The following is a 22737-nucleotide window of genomic DNA, read 5'->3' as shown; positions in this document are numbered from 1 at the left end:
ACTCCTGAAATCCCTCACTCAAGAGTTCTTGCTCTGCTGCCGAAAAATACCGAGCACGCTCCTTCGACATTTTCGCCGACCAATCAAAGGGTTGCCGATCAATGTTTCTACTATCGATGCGTAGCCCCTGTTGGGCCACCCAGTGATCTCACATTACTTCATCCAGCTGTACTAATCGTCAACAACAGGTGTGTTCGGGGAACCGGAATAGCGAGCTCAGAGTTAGCGCGATGATTTGGTCTTGGATGTGTCATTTGATCTTGGATGTAGTAAGCGACGTACGAAGCACAGGGCCCTGTTCTCTCGTTCCTTTAAGACAGACTTAAACTCTCCCAAGGTAACCAGTTCTGATAATTTCAGTTCCTCCTGCAGATTATTCCAGGAAGCAGTGGCAGCGTATTTAAAAGCCTTTTCCCCAATACTGTTCTGATTTTTGGGACAATCAATTGTATGATTTTGTGCGAATGAAGGTTGTATTGGTTGTGGTTTTTACACATATAAACACATAAATAAGATGGAACCAGCCCAAGGAGAGATTTATAAATAAAGATCAACCAATGGGAGAGTCTGCGAATATGCAAAGATGGACATTTAGCAGCAGCAGACAAAGAACAATGATGTACACGACTTCCATAGCCAGTAATAAAACGTAAAGCACAATGGTCCACAGTATCCAACCTCTTTAGGTAGTGGGCAGGTGCATTCATAAAAAGCAGGTCACCATAATCCAATAAAGGTAAAAAGGTTGCACGAATCAAATGTTTTCTCACTTGGAGGGAGAAACAGGATTGGTTTCTAAAAAAGTAACCTAGTTTTAGTTTTAACTTCAACACAAGCCTTTGGATGTGAGTCTTAAATGACAAATTCTGATCTATAATGATCCCTAGATACTTGTAGGATGTGACCATTTCAATTTCAGTTCCTTGAATTGTTTTAATCTTAGGAGACGTAGCTAACAACTCTTTGCCATTTGAGAATAACATGAACTTGGATCTCTCTGCATTTAACACCAACTTAAGTTGAGTTAAATGGGACTGAACGACATCAAAGGCAGACTGCAGAAACTGCAGGGTTTGTGCTACTGAAGGAGATGAACAATAAATAATTGTATCATCTGCATAAAGATGAAATGCTGCATTTGACAAATTATCACAAAGGTTGTTTATGTAAAGAGGAAATAGCAATGGCTCTAATATGGAGCCCTGCGGAGCTCCTTTGGATACTGGGAGAAAAGAGGAAGAAGACCCAGCAGCATGGACACACTGGTTTCTTGCTGACAAGTAATTTGAAAACCAACTTACAGCATTTACAGATAGACCAATATTGTTTAGTCTATGTAATAAAATAGCATGGTCAAGTCAAGAAAAAGAGCAGCACAGGAGGTTTTGCAGTCCATTGAATCAACGATGTCATTAACCACTTTAACAGCAGCAGTTATTGTGCTGCGTTGTTTTCTGAATCCTGACTGATGTTGGGAAAGAACAAAAAGTCTGTCAGTTTACTTTTGCTAGAACACACAATTTGGGCCTGTAGTGTTAACCTAACAGGCTAACAGAAACTAACACATCTGCAGTGAAGACTGACCATCCCATGACTGTCGGCGAACGGTGAACTTGATGACCCTTGTGGTTCACCAATACTTAACGTAGACATAACGTTGCTGTTCTGAGGTCAGTTTTGAGCGCTGAAGGAGAGTTTAAAAAAGCTACAGCAAATAAACACAAAATGTATTACTTAAATGTCTTAACTAGTGCTGTCAGCGTTAATCTCGTTAAAATGACGCAGATCGCACCGTGAATGGGGCTGCACAGCGCTAACACATTAACGAGCTAACCGCGCTAACGCGTTGACGCCATGCAGCCCCAAGCACGGGGCGATCCTGGCTAACTCCCTTACGGAGATTTGCTGCGTTAACGCGTTTATGGCGTTAACGTCATTTTAACGACTAACACTGACAGCACTACTCTTAACATTAGTTTTACTAATAATGTATGGATTTCATTTTAAAATGCAGTAAACTGTGAACCACTTGCATCTTTTAAACTCTCCTTCAGCGCTCTGCACATCTCTGATGAATCGCTACAGTCATTCTGAGGCCCAAAATAACCCTTTCAGACAGCTGGCCCAGATTATCATTACCATTGCAACAGATTCTTTATCACACATGAGACGACCATTTAAATGGGTCCCTGATCCCACACGTAAGGCCAACAACTTCCAAACCCTGCTCAAATATCTGTGTCTGGCTGTGATGTTACACGGTCCCCTTTCCATGAATCAAAGTATTTACAGATCAGTGGTATATAAATAGTCCTCGGCCTTGTATTTTCCCCAACTTTAGGAAAACGTTGAAATGAGGCATTTTTGTGTTTCTCATTTCAGTGCTTATTGTTTGGCTGTTGTGCATTATATTGAAAATCTCATCACTTCTTAATGATGAAATAAGAGCTTCCCATCTGTAGATAACCAGCAACCCCATCTCTCCCTGTCTGTTAAAACGGTGTTAGTGAATGCCATTGATTAATAAAATCAATCACAGGCGAATGAAGTCGAGAACGAGGGGATGTAGGAGTTTCCATATCTGACAGTTAAAGACACACTAAAGACAGCCACTGCACTATAGAGAACAGTTTGTGCTGGTATTTGTCAAGCTGTTTGAAACATTGCTGTTTCATTTGACTTGCATTATAGTAATAACTATCATGTGACACTGCACCTGTTGGGCACATCCTGCATGATATTTACAGTTTTGCTCTGGAAGTTGGTTGCAAGTAAGGTGCTATGCAAAAACATCCTTGTGATTCCTTTGGTTGCTAACAGATTGCTACGGTTGTCTGTAGTTTCCATATTTGTCTGCAAATACTTGTAAACGATGGTAAAACTTCAAAAAGCACCATGCACTTATTAAAGCCATAACAAACTGCTTCTTAAAGTTAAAAATCCATCACGGCGGTGAAGCTTTTCTCATGTGTATATTTTCACTCCAGTTTTTGTTTAAAAAATTATATTTAAACTACAATTTATAAAGTTTTGTTGTGAGGTGGGGAATATTGCTGTGTGATACTACACAGCAATATTCATGTGTGTTACGCCCCAATCTAGGGATACTGGTACGCAACATAAGAGTTAGAAAAAAAGGAAGTGACCCCGCCCTGGTCCCCAAAACCATACACAGGGGAAAACGATTTCTTAGTGAAACAGTGGTTTGTTGTCTAAACCAGGGGTCGACAACCCTAGGCACGCGTGCCACAGTTGGCACGCGAAGGGTTAACTGATGACACGACCATAGCTGGACTGGCCATCGGCCCACCGGGCACTTGCACGGTGGGCCGATGATTTTATTTTATTTTTTTTGTAACGGTATAAACAATGAAAGGTGGTGGATCGGCCAGATGCTGGCCGGTGTGTAAAAATAACTCAGCTGTTTGATGGTGGCTGTGGTGGAGCTTCCTCAGATTCAGTAACAAGTGGTGGAGGCCAGCAGGTGGAGGAGCAGAGACCCGAGGCGGCCGCCGGTCCGAGCGTCAGGTGAACTGAACTTCAGGTAAGAAGTTATGACCTGCAGTCTCTCTGGGTCAGATATGAACCAAGTTTAGGTGGAGTTTATTTTCGTTGCTAGCTAGCATGTTATATGTTATTGCTAGCAGTTTCTATACAGCTGGGTGGTGCTATGATGTTACTGATAGTGAACTTTGTTTTATTCATAAGGTTAGTTAGTAGAGTTGCCAAATGTCCTGTAAAAAGACAGAATCGTCTCGCATTCAGAGAAAATATTACGCGTTTCATGTTGAGCTGAGAAGGAACACAGTTTGTCCTTCAGCTAGAATGGAAAAGGCACAAAGCTGGAGTTATTCTGTGTCTTTGCTGCACAGCTGCCTCTTCTCCTCTCATTCTCTCCCCTCCCTCTCCTGTTGTTACGTCAATCCTGAAACTGATCAATGATCAGCTGATCGTCTTTTCTCTCTTGTTTGTTTATCGCTCACTTTGCGCCAGAAAGAGGAAACCAGCGGATGTCGCGCTAAACAACAGCAGCACGTTTAAGCTTGATCAGCTGTTGTTAGAATTTATTTAATATTAATTTCTAGTATCAGCTGATGTTTGCTGGAGCCACAGCTGTAAAGCTGCTGGTCAGGATGGTTTGGATATGTGGTGAGAGGGAAACATGAAGATGAAACCAGGAGATGTCCTTACTGAATCATCAGAGCTGAACAGGTGATGGAGAAACAGGTTTACCTTTTAGGTGACATGGATGAGTTGAAGTTATGACCTGTTTCTGAGAGACAAATAACACCAGGATCCTTTTTTAGGTAGCTGACAGCTGGTAACTGTGCAGGGGCGGGTCTAGCAAAGTGTTGCCAGGGGGGCAGGTAGGGCATTAAAAGGGAGAGGGGGGCACAAAGAAATACTTTTCTTTCTTATTCTCATTTAAAATGTCTCACTTTTAATAAATAATTATCTGAATCTTACAACCAAAGTTTTTATCTGATGTCAAATGTATAGAAATCACACATATACCAACAAGACTGTACATCACTGTCACAGCAGCGTTTTCATTCAAAGGCTTTATGGCTTTAATACCTGGGGGGCTGGTCTCTCGTCAAAATGCCCGGGCTGATTTTTTGTTGTTGTTGTTCATATAGAGCGTTATTAAATTTATTGCTAATGCAATCATATGGCACACTGACCTCTGAGGAAATTTTAAATGGCACTCGCCATCAGAAAGGTTGCCGACCCCTGGTCTAAACTGAAGCGTGACTCCGGGGTGAACAAAGGCCAAAATAACAAACAAAACCAGCTTAATCAGTCAAGGAGGTGCTACCTAAATCAGAATCAGAATCAGAATACTTTATTGATCCCTGGGGGAAATTATTTTTTGTTACAGTGCTCCATTTTAAACCAACATTAAGACAAGACAGACAATACGCTAACTAAGAATAGTACAATATATACATATATATACATACATACATACATAAGTCACTTATAAATAAATATTTGGAAAAGAAACATGTGTAGTTGTAGCAGCAAACAGTGTGTTAAGTGGATGCGTTGTACAGGGAGATGGCCACAGGCAGGAAAGATTTCCTGTGTCGTTCAGTGGTGCTTTTCGGTAATCTCAGTCTCTCACTGAACGAGCTCCTGTGGCTGACCAACATGTCATGGAGTGGGTGGGAGGTGTTATCCAACATTGTCTTTATCTTGGACAGCATCCGCCTCTCCGACACCACCTTGAGGGAGTCCAGCTCCATCCCCACAACATTGCTGGCCTTACGGATTAGTTTATTAACCCTTTAGAACCGATCGGAGCGGGCATGCTCTGTTATGCGTAACTATTTTTAAATCCCGGTAGCTCTGCAACCACGTAAGCTAGCGCAAAAAATTTTTTTGCATATGAAACCGGAGGAGTTGTACTTACATATTGTGCCATCAGCTTGTCCTAGGTCACGGTTTCCTTCCACATAAAGCTTTGCAAAAACTGCATAAAAAGCGCTTGCAGGAACAGAAACATAATATTCCAGAAACACGCTTTGCCGGTCCGATCAGCTGTTCATAACACTTCCTACGTTGGAATAGACGTCAGCGCGAACTTTTGCATTTCCGCCATTACCTGGCCGAAACCGGAAGTGACGTCATTTTCGCGGAAATGTAGTCTTTTTTGCGATCAGGGCCTCAGGGCCTATACTGCTCTTTTTAAAAGTTATCTTTGACTTTATGACTTTCTGTGTCGTTTCTGGGATGCTTAGGACTCATATTGCACTGCTGGAAATAGTTTATTTTGATGCATATGCTGCTTTTTTGCAAATTTGCAGTATAATATTTATTTTCGTTTTTCCTGCAGTGTATAAAAATTGGTGTATTTCAAAAATAAAACTATGAAGACACTCAAAATAAATTTCCTGTGGTGGGAAACTATTTTGTGCAACTTTTTTGTATTTACAGTTTTGAGGGATAAGCCTCTTAAATTTCTCTAACTAGAAATATATGTTAAAAAAACAAAAACGATTTTAAATTTTTTTGTAGTTTATTGCACTTTTTTGCAATTTATGTAATTACTATGCACTTAATGAATACATATTATTAAAATCTGGGCTATAATGGTTGTATTGATGTATAGCAACTTGAAATGCTCCCAAAAATGGCTCCACAGCATGTAAAAATATAATATAAGCTCTGGCGGACTTGGTTCTATGGTAGGTCTTAAAGGGTTAAGTCTGTTGGCATCTGCGACCCTCAGCCTGCTCCCCCAGCATGCAACAGCATAGAGGATCGCACTGGCCACCACAGACTCATAGAAAATCCTCAGCATTTTCTGGCAGATGTTGAAGGACCTCAGTCGCCTCAAAAAATAGAGACGACTCTGGCCCTTCCTGTAAAGTGCTGTGGTGTATTTAGCCCAGTCCAGTTTATTGTCAATGTGTACTCCAAGGTATTTATAGTCCTCCACAATGTCAACACTGACCCCCTGAATTGAAACAGGGGTCAAGTGTTTCCTGGTCTTCCTGAAGTCCACGATCAGTTCCTTGGTCTTTGCCACGTTGAGCTGCAGATGATTCTGCTCACACCACGTGACAAAGGAGTCGACCACAGCCCGGTACTCTGTCTCATCATCCCTGCTGATGCATCCAACCACCGCAGAGTCATCAGAAAACTTCTGAAGATGGCAGGTCTCCGTGCAGTGGCTGAAGTCTGTGGTGTAGAGGGTGAAGAGGAAGGGGGAGAGGACAGTCCCCTGTGGTGCCCCTGTGTTGCTGATCACCTTGTCAGACACACACTGTGGGAGACGTACATATTGTGGTCTTCCTGTCAGGTAATCAACAATCCAGGACACCAGAGAAGCATCCACCTGCATCGCTGCTAACTTATCACCCAGGAGGGTCGGCCTGATGGTGTTGAAAGCACTGGAAAAGTCAAAAAACATGACCCTCACAGTGGTCGCCAGCTGGTCCAGATGGTTGTAGACACGATTGAGCAGGTAGATGATGGCGTCCTCTGTTCCGAGACGAGGCTGATAAGCGAACTGAAGGGGATCCAGGTGTGGTCTTACTATGGGTCACAGCTGGTCCAGGATGAGCCTTTCCAGGGTCTTCATGATGTGGGAGGTCAATGCCACGGGCCTGTAATCCTGGGGGCCACTGGGACGAGGCGTCTTTGGTACAGGGACGAGGCATGATGTCTTCCACATCACCGGGACCCTCTGCAGACTCAGACTCAGCATAAACAGTTTATGAAAGACTCCACACAGCTGGGGGGCACAGGCCTTGAGGACAAGGGGACTCACTCCGTCTGGTCCAGCAGACTTGCCTGAGTGAAGTCTCCTCATTTGCATCTCAACCTGGTATTGAGTGAAGGTGATGGGTGGGGGAGGGGTGTCAGGAATCTCACAGGAGGCAACATGTGAAGAGAGAGGCTGGCACAGTGGTGTGGCTCTGGATTCCAGGCTGACTGCAGGTGAGGTTGTGGGGGTGGGAGCAGACACTGTGGTGTCGAATCTATTGAAAAACAGATTCAACTCATTGGCTCTATTCTCACCTCCCTCAGCTCCCCTGCTGTTGTTTGGCCTGAATCCAGTGATGGTCTTCATGCCCCTCCACACCTCTCTCATGCTGTTCTGCTGGAGTTTCCACTCCAGCTTCCTCCTGTAATTGTCCTTAGCCTCTCTGATCTTGTCCTTTAGTAACACCTGGATCTTCCTCACCTCCTCTTTGTTGCCCCCTCTGAAAGCCCTCTTCTTGTTGTTGAGGAGGGCTTTGATGTCCTTAGTCACCCACGGCTTGTTATTTGGGTAACAATGAACAGTCTGAGCTGGAACAATGGAGTCGGTGCAGAAAGTTATGTAGTCTGTGATACACTCAGTAAGCCCATTGATGTCCTCGGCGTGAGGCTCACAGAGTGTTTCCCAGTCGGTCACCTCGAAACAGCCCTGTAGTTCCGCTATTGCCTCCTCTGACCACCTCCTAACAGTCCTGGTGGTCACAGGTTCCCTCCTCACAATTGGCACATAGCGGGGGGTGAGGTGAATCAGGTTATGATCTGACCTACCAAGTGGGGGGAGGGAGGAGGAGCTGTATGCATCCTTGACGTTAGCATACAGTAAGTCTAAAGTTTTCTCTCCCCTGGTGGGACAGTCCACATATTGTTTGAATGTTGGTAGTGTATTGTCCAGTGATACATGGTTGAAGTCACCCGAGATCACAATAAAGGCACTCGGGTGCTGAGTCTGTAGCCGAGCTATGGCAGAGTGGATAGTGTCACATGCAGCTGTGGGGTTAGCAGAGGGGGGAACATAGACAGCCACCAAGATGACGTGAGAGAATTCCCTGGGTAAATAATACGGCCTGAGTCCAACAGCACACAGTTCAGTGTCCGGGCAACAAATCCTTTCTTTGATTGTTATGTTGGCAGGGTTACACCACCGGTTGTTAACTAAAACAGCAAGCCCACCTCCTTTACGCTTACCGCTAGCGATGCTGTCCCTGTCCGCCCGAACAGTGTGGAAGCCTTCCACGGAAGCATTCTCATCGGGAATGTCCTGGTGCAGCCATGATTCGGTGAAACGCATCAGGCTACACTCTCGGTATTCCCTCTGACTCCGTACCAGTGCTGAGAGCTCGTCGATTTTAATTGCCAACGATCGCACATTACCCATCACGATAGACGGCAGACACGGTTTAAACCTCCTCCTCGCTTCGAGCCTCCGCTGTCTCACTGTCACCTTTTTTCTTCTCTTCTGTCCTTGACCTCTGCATCCCCGATGTGTTTTCCTCCAAATTTCAGCTGGTACTTCTGCGGGCCTGGCCAGCGAACCGGCCGGCATCAGGGCGATCAGCTGATCTCTGGAGTAAACAGTCCGTGCGTGTAGGAGATGTGCCGCGGTCCCGTTCCTTGATAAAAGTAAGAGTTCCACGGCCACCAGAAGAACAAAAACTCTCTCAATCCACATGATTGAGTAAGAGATAGAAAACGGAGGAAAATACAAGTCAGAAAAAAAAAGAATACGTAAGAAAAAAAAGCTAAACTAAGAGAAAAGCAGGAGCGACTGTAACAGGCTGCACGCTGGTTGGCGCATGCGCACTAAACCCTACGTGATGAAAAGAACAAACAAAAGACAAATGCTACGCCTAACTCCCTAACTGAATAACAGGAGGAAACTATACAGAAAACAACAGGGAAGCTCACCCCTTCGGCTTCAGTGACTATTTACAAGAGAAGGCCCGGGGTTGTTATCATGTTGGAACCTGTCCTGTGGCCCAGTTTCTGAAAGGAGGGGATCATGCTCTGCTTCAGTACATGTTGGCATTCATGGTTCCCTCAATTAACTGTAGCTCCCCAGTGCCAGCAGCAATCATACGTCTATTTTTAAAAGACCACCTCTGGATATGACGCTGAGCACATGCACTCAGCTTCTTTGGTGGATCATGGCGAGGTTTGTTCTGAGTGGAACCTGTCCTGTTAAACTGCTGTATGGTCTTGGTCACCGTGCTGCAGTTCAGTACCTGAGACCTTGTAACACTGACGTGTCACATGACACCAGGGAGGGAAATGGCTAACTGGGCACAATTTGGACATTTTCACTCAGGGGTGGACTGACTTTTGTTGCCAGTGGTTTAGACATTAACAGCTGTATGTTGAGTTATTTTGAGGGGACATCAAATTTACAGTATACAAGCTGCACACTGACTACTTTACATTGTACCAAAGTGTCACATCTTCAGTGATGTCCCTTGAAAGGATACATTAAAATATTTACAAAAATCTGAGAGGTCACTCACTCTTATGAGATAGTGTATATACTGATGTGCATATTGACTCCTCCTCTAAAGCTGCCCTCACTCATCTGGGAGGCCTCTTGACTGAGTGCTGAGGAGATGGACTGTATAATTAAACTATATGGAAAGATCATCAGGTAAACAAGCGGGTCCTCATGTAATGCTGTCATCATAATGAGATTGTGACGAAAAACACAATTTAGACTCTAAAGTTAGTAATGATATTTGTAGAATTGGGTGCGTCTAAAAAGAGCACCTGTAATTGTTGGAGACATAAGGTCTCCTCAATACCTACATTTTTTATTTGAAAAAAACCTCCATAACACAAGACTAGAATTAAGGCCATATAGCCATCATCTGCTGTAACCACTCATCCATGTTGTCCAATATTTTCATCACTCAATAAGGCAGAAAACAGTGCTACCACATTTTTGTAATGACATTAGACATGACACTGTACATTCCCGTAGCCGCTTTTGTTTAGGAAGGAGGAGCCAGGGGTCGAACCACCAAGCTTCCGATCAGTAGGTGACCTGCTCTACCTCCTGAGCTACAGCCACCCCGCTGTGCTTCATTTATTGCTTCCTGTAGCATAGAATAAACTGGGCCATCTTTTAGGAAAAGTGAGGGAGAAAAAAATTGTCCCTCAATTCATTGCGACGGATATTTATGCAATCACTCATAACATTAACATGATAAGCAATGTTGGACAGATTGTGTAACTGTTAATTGAAGCTAGGGCTGCAATCATTCATACTTTGAATAATTGGATTTTAAAATATTCTCTACACAACTTTTTTGCTTCGATGCTTCTGTAGTGCACGCTCTGTAGCGTGCAATTTTAACAATGCAAATGCGATCATGTATAGAACATTTGCGACTAATGTCCACACTAATACATTTTCGTTTGAAAACGCATCTTTTTCTCTCCGTTTTGGCCATTTTTCGTCAAGGAAAACTGAGTGTTTTGAAAACACTCGCCAAAGTGGATACATTTGAAAACACCATTTTTGCATCGCAGTGTGGACTGTGAAAAACGGGGGCTTTTGTTTGACGCATTTTAGTCATATGATGTAGTCATGTGACCAATTCAACTAAGATGGCGGACGGCATTGTACAGCAGTTTTTTGTTTGCTCTCAATTTTGACAGCCCCATTAAAGATTAATATCAGTTTGTACTTGCTCCAGATAGCTCACTCACTTTTGCAGCTTTGCACTCTTGGAACCAGTATCTGTTACACACCGTAAAGCGCAAAGAGGCGGAGCCGTCACTGTGATGGTGAGCTCAGGCTGAGTGAAAGAAAATAGCCTCTAAAACAGCAGCACAGTTCTTGTGATCACCATTAAAACTTTACAAAAATCAAAGCACCTGATCGACAAACTCTGACGTGAAGAAAAGTGAACTTTGTAGCTGCTACATTCACCACCATTTGTTTTACACAGCCAACAATCTGCAGTAAGCCTCCAGAAGGTGTTTAAAATACGCAGAGGAACTGTTAACTCAGTCTGAGACCAGAATGGTTTAAATATACAGCTTACTGAAGGCTGAGGGCAGCTGTCCTGTTTTACATGGACACGGACAGGGTGAGTCTAAAGGGGGGCAAGGGGTGTACTAGACCATATTCATTTTAAGGTTTTCATTCATTCATTTCATTCATTTTTCCGATTAAAAGTGAAATTATATAAAATACTATCTCAGTTGCTTTTACATTTATTAATATAAATATTAAAGCTTGTTTGATGGCAGATACTCCCTTCACCCTGGCCAAAAAGACTAAAATGACCAAAGAAAAAGTGGAAAACAGCTAAACATGAGAGGTTTTTGGACAAAGTTTGTGTTTTTTCCATTGTTTAAGCACCGGTTCGAGCACCGTTTCAAAAGTACCGGTTTGGCACTGGTATCGAATAAAACCTAAATAATACCCATCCCTAGTCTGGACTTCTTTAAGTTGCTTGAAGACGTTTCACCTCTCATCCGAGAAGCTTCTTCAGTTCTAAGGTCAAATGGTGGAGAGTCCCAGATATAAACCTAGTGGGAGTTTCCCCCCACAGAGGGACAAAAGGACCCCTTGATGATCCTCTAATCACCTGAGCCAAGGTGTGAAACTGGGTGTGGGTCCCAATCAGCCAGAGTTTCGGGTGTGTTCATTGTGAAACCTGGCCCCACCTTATCATGCGAATTCCTGAGGTCAGATGGCCCAGGATGTGAGTGGGCGTTAAGGTGTCTGGGAAGGGATCTCAAAACTGGATTATAGATGGCAGAGAGTTGGTGTCGTAAACCCCCGCCTCTGTTCAAAGATGGTCGCTCACAGTGGACATAGATGGCTTCTTTCACTCCTCTTTCAAACCATCAGTCCTCTCTGTCCAAAATGTGAACATTGGCATCCTCGAAAGAGTGACCTTTGACCTTTAGATGCAGATGGACTGCTGAGTCTTGTCCTGTGGAGGTGGCTCTTCTGTGTTGTGCCATGCGCTTGTGAAGTGGCTGTTTGGTCTCTCCAATGTAGAGGTCTGAGCATTCCTCGCTGCACTGTACAGCATACACCACATTGTTAAGTTTGTGTTTTGGCGTTTTGTCTTTCGGGTGAACCAGTTTCTGTCTGAGCGTGTTGCTGGGTCTGAAGTACACCGGGATGTCATGCTTGGAGAAAACTCTCCTGAGTTTCTCTGATACACCGGCTACATAGGGGATGACAATGTTGTTGCGTCTGTCCTCCCTCGCTGGTGTCTGATCTTCTTTTCTGTGCCTCTTTGCTGACTTTAAGAACGCCCATTTAGGATAGCCGCACGTTTTGAGTGCTTCCTTTACATGTGTGTGTTCCTTCTTTTTCCTTCAGGATTAGAGGGAACATGTTGTGCCCGGTGGTGTAGGGTCCTAATTACTCCAAGTTTGTGTTCCAAAGGGTGATGGGAGTCAAAGAGGAGGTACTGGTCCGTGTGTGTGGGCTTCCGGTAAACTTCGATGTTGAGGTTGCCGTTCTCTTCAATGTGCACAGCGCAGTCCAGGAAAGGCAAACAGTCGTCCTTTGTGTCTTCCCTGGTGAACTTGATGTTCTTATCCACAGCGTTAATGTGCGCAGTGAAGGATTCCACTTCTTGTGTCTTGATTTTGACCCAGGTGTCGTCCACATATCTGTACCAGTGGCTGGGTACTCTTACTTTAAAAGAGCCAAGAGCCTTCCTTTCCACTTCCTTCATGTAAAGGTTGCTACAATAGGTGATACGGGGGAGCCCATGGCACAGCCATGTTTTTGTCTGTAAAAGCCTTCGTTGTATTTGAAATATGTAGTGGTGAGGCAGAGGTCTAACAGTGTGCAGATCTGATCGGGTGTGAAGTTGGTCCTGTCTAGATAGCCCAAGTTCTCACTAGTAAGTGAGAACAGTGAGTAGAGCACTGCTTTCCCCTTTTAAGACAAGGCAAGGCAAGTTTATTTGTATAGCACAATTCAACAACAAGGTGATTCAAAGTGCTTTACAGAGACATTAGAAACAAAAACAAATAAAAAGCATGATTTAAAATTGATTAAAACAAACTAACAAACAAACAAAACAGTATATAAAATCAAAACAGATAAAATCAGTAGTTAAATGTAAGTTTTGAAATTTAAGCTTAAAGTGTGGATTTGGTGCTTTATTCAAATGCAGCTGAGAACAGGTGAGTCTTCAACCTGGATTTAAATAAACTGAGTGTTTCAGCTGATCTGAGGCTTTCTGGGAGTTTGTTCCAGATATAAGGAGCATAAAAGCTGAATGCAGCTTCTCCGTGTCTGGTTCTGACTCTGGGAACTGATAAAAGACCGGATCCAGATGACCTGAGGGATCTGGAAGGTTCATACTGGGTCAGGAGGTCACTGATGTATTTTGGTCCTAAACCATTCAGAGCTTTATAGGCCAGCATCAGAACTTTAAAGTCTATCCTCTGACGGACAGGCAGCCAGTGTAAGGACCTCAGAGCTGGACTGATGTGGTCCACTTTTTTGGTCTTAGTGAGGACTCGAGCAGCAGAGTTCTGAATGAGCTGTAGTTGTCTGACTGATTTTTAGGTAGACCTGTAAAGATGCTGTTACAGTAATCAAGCCTACTAAAGATGAATGCATGGACTAGTTTTTCCAGGTCCTGTTGAGACATCAGATCTTTTATCCTTGATATATTCTTGAGGTGATAGTAAGCTGATTTTGTTATTGTCTTAATGTGTTTTTCTAAGTTTAGGTCTGCATCCATCACTACACCCAAATTTCTCGCCTGGTTTGTGGTTTTTAGATGTATAGATTGAAGTTCTCTGGTGACCTGTAATCGTTTTTCTTTGGCGCCAAAGACTATTACCTCCGTTTTGTTTTTGTTTAGCTGGAGAAAATTGTGACACAGCCAGTTATTAATTTCCTCAATGCATTTACCAAGAGCCTGTACAGGGCCTCGGTCTCCTGGTGACATTGTGATATATATTTGTGTGTCATCTGCATAGCTGTGATAGTTTATTTTGTTGTTGTTTATAATCTGTGCCAGTGGGAGCATGTAAATGTTAAACAGAAGGGGTCCCAAGATGGAACCTTGGGGAACTCCACATGTGATACTTGTCTGCTCAGATGTGAAGTTACCTATTGATACAAAGTATTTCCTGTTTTCTAAGTATGTTTTGAACCAGTTTAGTACAGTTCCTGAAAGACCTGCCCAGTTCTCCAGTCGTTTGAGTAATATGTTGTGGTCAACTGTATCAAATGCTGCACTGAGATCCAGTAAAACTAGGACTGACATTTGTTTAATGGGAAGACCTGGTTAAAAATTGCACTACTGTGTTCAGTTATAGGCAAGGCAAGGCAAGGCAAGGCAAATTTATTTGTATAGCACAATTCAACAACAAGGTGATTCAAAGTGCTTTACAGAGACATTAGAAACAAAAACAAATAAAAAGCATGATTTAAAATTGATTAAAACAAGCAAACAAACAAACTAACTAAACACACACATTTCACACCTGTTCGCGCGATCTGAACCCTTATCGTAAGGGGAGCTACCAGTCCTTCTGTGGACGAGCTACTTTCTATTTTAAATTCCCTGAATTTAAAATACTCTCTAGACCCAGTCTGGACCCAGCTGGGGAGCTACCCAGAGCTCTAAACCCACTTAACAAACAAACAAACAAACAAACAAAACAGTATATAAAATCAAACAGATAAAATCAGAAATAGATAAAATCAGTAGTTAGTGTAAGTTTTGAAATTTAAGCTTAAAAGTGTGGATTTGGTGCTTTATTCAAATGCAGCTGAGAACAGGTGAGTCTTCAACCTGGATTTAAATAAACTGAGTGTTTCAGCTGATCTGAGGCTTTCTGGGAGTTTGTTCCAGATATAAGGAGCATAAAAGCTGAATGCAGCTTCTCCGTGTCTGGTTCTGACTCTGGGAACTGATAAAAGACCGGATCCAGATGACCTGAGGGATCACACCGTTTTGTGATCACTGTTGTTGATATATTTGTGTGGGCTGAGATTTTACTTTCAAAGAAAACACCGTAATGATCAGACAGGCCCACATCAGACACAGTAACCTTTGAAATGCTCAGGCCTTTGGAGATCAGTAGGTCGAGAGTGTGTCCTCTATTATGTGTGGCCTCTGTTACATGCTGAGTCAGCCCAAAGTTGCCCAGAGTGTTACTCAGGTCTTTAGTCCCTTTGTCCTGAGGGTTGTCCACATGAATGTTAAAATCCCCAGCAATAATTACACAGTCGAAATCAACACAGATCACAGACAGCAGTTCACTGAGGTCATTAAAAAAGTCTGTGCAGTATTTGGGAGGCCTGTAAACATTAAGAAACACAACTTTGGATGGGGCCTTCAGCTGTAAAGCCACATATTCAAAAGACTGAAAACTTCCAGGAGATAGCTGCTTACATTGAAATGATTCATTAAATAAGACAGCAACCCCTCCTCCTCTCCTGCTCGCCCTGACCTCACTGATAAAACTGTAGTTAGGAGGGGTCGTCTCGATGAGAACAGCTCCACTGTTACTTTGGTCCAACCAAGTTTCAGTTAAAAACATAAAATCAAGGCTGTGCTCAGTGATTAAATCATTAATTAAAATGTTTTCCCAGCTAAAGATCTAACGTTTGAAACAAAAAAAGACTTTTTATCCATAACAGCAAATGAACTGTACAACAGAAAATACAAATGCTATTTATGGTCTCCTCACAACAATGATAAGAAAAATAAACTGGGCCAATATGGCATGTTTGTTAATACAGAGACAGACATGTTAATGTGATCTGTGGTCTCCGAGTGTCCAGCATTCAGAGGCTACCTGAGGACTCATGTGAGAGAAAACCTGCTCACACAGACATGTGGAGCCAAACACTGTCAATAAGGCCTCTGCAATGTTCTGAAGCCAGTTAAACCTGTCAGGTAGTGATGTCCAGCAGGTGAAAATGCAGCTCCATGAACACGCACAGCTGTGGATTCCAGCTGCTTCGATGTTACATTAACTGGCATTAACTCAGCCAGTTAATGTGAGACAAATCCAGCTGCTCATTAAAGCTTCTGGTTTGATCAGAAAATAAAACATTGGTCCAAACACCTGAAAGTCCCGAAAAAGTCTACGGATGTATCCGTGGTGCTGATGCTGCGCTGAGCGGACAGCTCCTGAAGCATTTGAAGTGTCAGAATGCCAGCTAACAACGTCCCTCTCACCTGTAGGCTAAGTTATTTTTAGCCAACTACAAGTTGAATCTGGTAGTTGGGGTTGTTAGCTAAGATACCGTCATTAAGAAGCGGCACAGCTAATGTGTCTATGCGAGCTGATTTGCGATGTGCACTGCTGGCCTGGTCATTTATTTTTTAATGCACCTTCTCAGATTAACTCAGCCCACCAGGTATTAAAGCCATAAAGCCTTTGAATAAAAACAAACACTGTGGTGACAGTGATGTACAGTCTTGTTGGTATATGTGTGATTTCTATACATTTGACATGAGATAAAAACTTTGGTTGTAAGCTTCAGATAATTATTTAATAAAAGCTAGACATTTTAAATGAGAATAAGAAAGAAAAGTATTTCTTTGTGCCCCCCTCTCCCTGTTAATGCCCTACCTGCCCCCCTGGCAACGCTTTGCTAGACCCGCCCCTGCACAGTTACCAGCTGTCAGCTGCTTAGAAAAGGCTCCTGGTGTTATTTGTCTCTCAGAAACAGTTCATAACTTCCCTTCAACTCATTCATGTCACCTAAAAGGTAAACCTGTTTCTCCATCACAGCTCTGATGATTCAGTAAGGACATCTCCTGGTTTCATCTTCATGTTTCCCTCTCACCACATATCCAAACAGACATCATGACCAGCAGCTTTACAGCTGTGGCTCCAGCAAACATCAGCTGATACTAGAAATTAATATTAAATAAATTCTAACAACAGCTGATCAAGCTTAAACGTGCTGCTGTTGTTTAGCGCGACATCCGCTGGTTTCCTCTTTCTGGCGCAAAGTGGGCGATAAACAAACAAGAGAGAAAAGCCGATCAGCTGATCATTGATCAGTTTCAGGATTGAAGTAGAAACAGGAGAGGGAGGGGAGAGAATGAGAGAAGAAGAGGCAGCTGTTCAGCGTAAAGACGCAGAATAACTCTGGTCTCTCCTACTCCTGCCTCTCCTTCCCTCTGTGGAAGCTCCGCCATAGCCACCACCAAACAACTGAGTTGTCGTTACACATCAGCCAGCATCTGGCCAATCCACCACCTTTCATTGTTTATACCGTTACAAAAAAACAAACAAACATCGGCCTGTCTAGTTGAACACAAAGATGATATTCTGGCAGGCTCAAAAAGCTTTGCTTACATAGATATGTTGTGGGAAATGCAATGTCACAATATCTCTTTGCCAGAATGGGGAAGTCCTTGGCAGCAGTCAACCAAAAACTGTCCAGATCAGCAAAGTTTAGCTTTAAACCACGCTCTTGTCTCAGTTCAGTTAGTTCCTCCTGCTCCTGCAAAGTCATATCCTTCCAGAAACTGCTGCTGAGCTATACGGGTCCCTTACCCAGTTATGGCATTCAGCGGAGACTGAGGCAAAATAAACGGACAGCTTCTGCTCAAGCGTATAAATGGGGACATATATAGTCTCCTCAGACTATAAATGTCTCCTTCTCCAATACCCGCTGTTCTCATTTTCATGCCCCCCCCCTCCCCCCCTCATTGCTCATCGTTCCGAGGTTGTGGTCCCAGCTAGTGAAAGCTATATAAAAATTTAACAGTATCCTCAGCATAACCATGTATAAAAAGAGGTTATATGCACACACAATACAGTAATATTATGTTGAAGCACACTCCGCGAGGCTCCGCCTACGGTAGCCATAATGCTCCGACAATCCATCAAGCGGTGCGGCTTCGTAGCTCAGCAAAGTCGTACTAAAACATTTTTGACAGATTTGAGTGCAGTGTATCACATAAAATCAGTTCGGTAATAAAGGTAATAACGACGGCCCGCTAGCATGCGCCACCAAAAATAGTGCTTTGTTGTGTATCTGACGGACGAAAGCTAAACCAGTTCCACCACTGAAGCTGCAGCGTTTTTACAAACCAGTTCTGGTTCATCTGTTTCACTCAACGATCTGCTTTCGCCCTTCTCATTCTCCGTCGCCGCCATGCTTTTTCCACCATGTGCGTATGAAAACAAAGGCACTGCACATGTGCGTTTTACCCATATTCTATCGCCATATTTCATTTTCTTATCGTTGCCTAACGTTATACTGGTATTACCGTGAATGGTGTGATATGGCCCAGCCCTATTGCACACCACTCATCACTTGCAAGCAGCTTTGCATCATTGTACCTCTCATCACTCAAAACACTTCTAGCTGTTCCCACAGCTCATGCACATGGGCCAGTACTTTGTGCGAGGAAATGGGAGCGGATCATAAAGCCTTATTGCTCCACGCAGAGGTCCGATGGTTGTCACGTGGCAGAGATGCAAATATGCGAGTTTTCAGAGGTCCAACATCATCCAACACAGGAGCTAGGTCTGCTGGTAAAGTCTTGGCAACAAGTGCCTCGTGGTGCAGAAACAGTGTGTAACAATAACATCTGGCTGTATCACTTTCACTCTGCTAACGAAACCTTTGGCGCGCCTGACCATGGCTGCTGCTCCATTAGTGCAAACACTCGTGCAGTTTTCCCACTTAAGCGCTCCTTGCTTGGTTGCTTCGGATGTAACCCGAACAATTTCCTGTTCTTGTTCTTCTGATGGCATCCTTGAACTCCCTCTGCGCTGTCGATCGGAGCTTGGCACGCTCCCCTCATCCTTCAGATGCCCATCTGTTGTCCACAATCATCTCTTGATGACCTCTGGAAAGCCTCATGGCACAGCTCTCATTCCAACGCAGCTTTATGATCATTGCTGTGGTTCTGAAATTGTCACATGATGACTAGTAGGGCCCCAAACAGCACGACCTTCCACCTCAATAAAGTATTCATTAATAAAGTATTCAGCAACACAGAGACAAGTATCATGTGCAGGTTTTCTCAAATCATTAAACCACTACTATTGCCATAATGTGCCCCAAATTTATTTATTATTTATTCCACATTACTGTAATCAGTGACTTTCCTTAAGTAATGCCACTCACTCATTTCATCACTATGAGCTCAACAATAGTCAGATAATGGGCCCAACCTTTAAAAATGTCCTCTAATCATTGCACTTCTGCTGTAACATCACTTGTCTGTCTGTGCTGAATCCTTCACAAGCACTCTTAGAGGGAAACAAACATTAGCAAAACACATGAAGCATCCTGGAGGTCAGTGCTGATCAACAGATTCCAGAGGTGCTGCAGAAAGGTCAAAGTTAACCATCCACAGCAGTGAAAAGGAGTGACACTGGTTTCAACACAGTATGTCTCACATTGTTTACTCATTCTCACAGTAATATTCACATTTTCTCAACAACACAGTATAATAGCATAACCAAGATATAACCTGTGAACACAGTTTCCTTCACACATAAACCCAGTAATCCTGTGAAAAAACACTAATTAATTTACAATAATCTCTGAGTGAATCTGAAAGTTGCTTCAGCAGTAAACCTTTTTCACTGGCAGCACCAGACGTCACTCGTTATATTTGAGACAACAAACAGTCACAACAGGTGACTCCCTTTTTATGTTCACCTGAGACATGATCAGACCCAGTCTGGGTGGAAATGTGTCTAACTTTAGAGACGTTGCACAAATGGAAGAAAGCAGTCTTACATATTTGTTTAATATGTGCATTGAAGGACATGTCCTGGTCAAAAATGACTCCAAGGTTCCTCACAGTGTTACTGGAGGCCAAGGTAATGCCATCCAGAGTAAGAATCTGCTTAGATACCATATTTCTAAGCTTTTCAGGGCCGAGTACAATAACCTCAGTTTGATCTGAATTAAGAAGCAGAAAGTTAGCGGCCATCCAGGTCTTTATGTCTTTAAGACATTCCTGCTATTTTAAAGATTAGACTTAAGCTTTCCTTTTTACTAAAGCATATAGTTAGGGCTCGATCAGGTGGTCCTGAGTCCACCCTTAGTTATACTGCAATAGGTGTAGGCTGCTGGGGGCTTTCCATGATGCACTGAGCATCTCTCACCCCTTTTCAACCACCATGTGTCCGTATACTACTCTCCACTTAGTTATTATTAATCTCTGGGACAGCATGTCCTGTCTCCGTCCCCTCAACCCCAACCAATCACAGGAGATGGCCCCTCCCTGAGCCTGGTTCTGCCGGAGGTTTCTTCCTGTTAAAAGGGAGTTTTTCCTTCCCACTGTCACCAAGGTTCTTCTCTGTTTCTCTGTATTACTTTAGGGTCATTACTTTACAATAATAATAATACTGTGTTTTTTTTAATTTGGCGCTATATAAATAAAATTGAATTGAAATGAGTTCATTATGGAAAAACTGTCATCTCTACAGAACAACACGCTAGTTCAGCTCAGGCAGGTGGTTCCTCCCAATCACGCCCCTCCACGTTTTGCTGCCATTGTCTCCCAGCAGGACAGCAGAGCTACCATATGGAGCACCCTCGAGCACACCACCCAGTGACTCCAAGCTGTGCACTCTGTAGTGTCATTTGACACATAAACACAAACAATAGTTTGGACCAAATCCTTAACCCAAAGACACGGAAACACAACTTGTCCGTCTACTACCAAAGCCCCCAGTGTATAGGCACTGAGAGGATTAGGGGTGGGTTTAAAAAGTCGATTCATCGATTAAAATCGATTCTAACTGGAATAAAACGATATCGATTCATTAAATCCTGAAATCAATTTTTTCTATACATATGTAGTTTGCCGCGTATGAAACTTGCAAGCGGTTAACATGAGGAAGTCACGCGAGAGTTAAGTGACCTGGACGCATGAACCATCATGGCTACTCCCGAGAATGTGCCACCGAGCCTAAAGGCAGATGTCTGGCAACACATTTTGGGTCCTGCCCTGTTCGCACTCTATTTGTTGCCATTGGGCTCCATCTTCTCGCGGTACAGCATTTCATTTCACTGTTTTGCTGATGATTTGCAGATTTATCTACCTTTAAAAGCAGGGTCAGACCATCCCCAGCTCTTATTACGCTGCCTTGATGATGTCAAACAGTGGTTGTCATTAAATTTTTTAAAGCTAAATGAAAATAAAACTGAGGTTGTCATTTTTGGCAACTTGAATCATATCGACAGCACTCTGGGCGCCCTTTCCTCGTATCGTAAAACACATGTAAAAAACCTCGGTGTCTACATTGATGGTTCTTTTAAATTGAATAAGCAGGTGAGTGCAGTAGTTCAGTCCTGCTTCTTTCAGTTAAGACAGCTAGCCAAGGTAAAGCCATCCCTCCTAACGTCTTTGAGCATGTTATTCACCTTTTCCTTACTTGCAGATTGGACTACTGCAATTCATTGTGTTATGGTCTAGATCAGGCCTCCATTCATCGTCTTCAGATGGTCCAAAATGCAGCTGCTCGCCTGCTAACTGGTACCAAACGGAGAGAGCATATAACCCCAGTTTTAGCTTCTCTACACTGGCTTCCTGTCTCCTACAGGATCCAATTTAAACTTCTACTTTTTGTTTTTAAGTCACTTAATGCCCGAGCCCCTCCTCACCTGTCTGAGCTCCTCTCTGCCTATGCTCCAGGACAAACCACGAGGTCTAGCTCAAAACTAATGCTGTCCATCCCACGGACTAACCTCACATCCCGTGGTGATAGATCCTTCTCTGTGGCAGGTCCCAGACTTTGGAATAGTCTCCCCCTAAATATTAGATCTGCACAAACACTTGATCAATTTAAATCTTTACTAAAGACACATTTCTATGCCCTGGCTTTTAACACACTATGACCCAAGCATTCTGGTCTTATTTGAATTAGTTTAGTTATTGTTTTAATTCTTTTACTGTCCTATTATTGTTTTTTACTGTTATTATTGTATTACATTGTTGCTTTTTAATACCATTTTTATATTGTTAAGCACTTTGTGCAGCATCGGCTGTTTGAAATGTGCTATATAAATAAATTTGACCTTGACCTTAAGAACTGTGAAGACAGTGAAGAGCCGGACAAAAGCAAAGCCGTATGTAAGATGTGCAAAATGGAGGTAAAGCACTGTGGAAATACCACAAATCTCAGAAATCATTTAACGAGGCATCATCCAGATATCCCGCTAGCAAAAACGGCCGACACCAAGCAACGCTCACTCGAAAAGGCATTGAAGGCATTGCAGTGAAGTTGGCATCCACTTCTCCACGTGCCCAAAAAATAACCCAGTCTGTGGCAACTTTCATATGTAAAGATATACGTCCGTACAGCGTTGTTGAAAATGATGGCTTCCAAAACCTCATTAATACGCTAGAAGCACGCTATGTTTTACAAACACGCAAACATTTGAGTGAAGTGGTAATCCCAAACATGTATGAAAAAGTGAAACACGATGTTACAGCCTCACTCACGTCAGCAGAGAGAGTCGCTATAACCTGTGACAGCTGG

The 22737-nt window shown here is 43.2% G+C and overlaps 1 protein-coding gene across 1 annotated transcript in view; it reads left to right on the top strand.

The window, feature by feature from the left end:
• The window catches only part of cntn2 (contactin 2), a 110586-nt gene that overhangs the window by 4537 nt on the left and 83312 nt on the right, over window positions 1-22737 (top strand). The gene's annotated exons all lie outside the window — the stretch shown is intronic.

The sequence above is a fragment of the Mchenga conophoros genome, linkage group LG5 (assembly GCF_057382185.1).
Source record: "Mchenga conophoros isolate Kocher_MC1m ecotype Shallow Benthic linkage group LG5, M_conophoros_male_GT1.1, whole genome shotgun sequence".
NCBI lineage: Eukaryota > Metazoa > Chordata > Actinopteri > Cichliformes > Cichlidae > Mchenga > Mchenga conophoros.
This window is presented reverse-complemented; position numbering and strand designations above follow the sequence as displayed.